Genomic DNA, 1,212 nt, shown 5'->3' on the forward strand with positions numbered 1-1,212 from the left:
GACCTCCAGGCTGGCCAGGGCCACACCCCTGCGTCCTCCCCGCCGCCCGGGACCCCCGAGGCCGGGATGGCCTGTGAGACCCCGGTCACTGCAGCCCTGGGCCCGAGGGCTCCCCTGGAGACACTGACCTCACGCCCTGTCCCGGAGCCTCCAGCCGCCCCCCCACCCCCGTCGCCCGCGGAGACCTTGGCCCTCCCTCCCGGGTACCGGCCCCGGGGTCACTGAACCTCCTGGGCACGGGGTCCCCGGTCACCAGGCGGCTCGGTCCACAGGCTCCCTGGTCACTAGGCCACAGGGTCACCGGACCCCCTCCTGGCACGAGGCCCAGGGTCAGTAGGTGGCCCAGTCACCAGGTGCCCCGGTCACTAGATCTGCTGGTCACTGGGTCCCCCCACATCACCAGGGCTCTGGTCACTGGGCCTCCTGGTCCTTGGGCCTCCTGGTCATCGGGTCCCTGATCATCAGTCTCTAGGGTCATTGGACCCCTGGTCACTGGGTCCCCTGGTCACTGGACTGCCTGCTCACTGGGTCCCCTGGTCACTGGGCCCCCTGGTCACTGCGACCCCTGGTCACTGGGTCCCCTGGTCACTGGACTGCCTGCTCACTGGGTCCCCTGGTCACTGGGCTGCCTGCTCACTGGGTCCCCTGGTCACTGGGCCCCCTGGTCACTGCGACCCCTGGTCACTGGGCCCCCTGGTCACTGGACTGCCTGCTCACTGGGTCCCCTGGTCACTGGGCTGCCTGCTCACTGGGTCCCCTGGTCACTGGGCCCCCTGGTCACTGCGACCCCTGGTCACTGGGCCCCCTGGTCACTGGACTGCCTGCTCACTGGGTCCCCTGGTCACTGGGCTGCCTGCTCACTGGGTCCCCTGGTCACTGGGCCCCCTGGTCACTGCGACCCCTGGTCACTGGGCCCCCTGGTCACTGGACTGCCTGCTCACTGGGTCCCCTGGTCACTGGGCTGCCTGCTCACTGGGTCCCCTGGTCACTGGGCCCCCTGGTCACTGCGACCCCTGGTCACTGGGCCCCCTGGTCACTGGACTGCCTGCTCACTGGGTCCCCTGGTCACTGGGCTGCCTGCTCACTGGGTCCCCTGGTCACTGGGCCCCCTGGTCACTCTCGTCCCTGGGTCCCCTAGTCCCTGGGTTCCCTGCTCCTGGGCCCCCTGGTCCCTGGGTTCCCTGCTCCCTGGGTCCCCTGGTCCCTGGGCCC

At 70.5% G+C, this 1,212-nt stretch overlaps 1 protein-coding gene across 1 annotated transcript in view; it reads right to left on the reverse strand.

The window, feature by feature from the left end:
- LOC102758497 (N-acetylserotonin O-methyltransferase-like protein) overlaps positions 1–1,212 on the reverse strand; it is a gene marked incomplete at its 3' end in the record, with an annotated part of 20,780 nt that overhangs the window by 17,704 nt on the left and 1,864 nt on the right. The gene's annotated exons all lie outside the window — the stretch shown is intronic.

Source organism: Myotis davidii, unplaced genomic scaffold (assembly GCF_000327345.1).
Source record: "Myotis davidii unplaced genomic scaffold, ASM32734v1 scaffold553, whole genome shotgun sequence".
In the NCBI taxonomy this organism is placed as follows: domain Eukaryota; kingdom Metazoa; phylum Chordata; class Mammalia; order Chiroptera; family Vespertilionidae; genus Myotis; species Myotis davidii.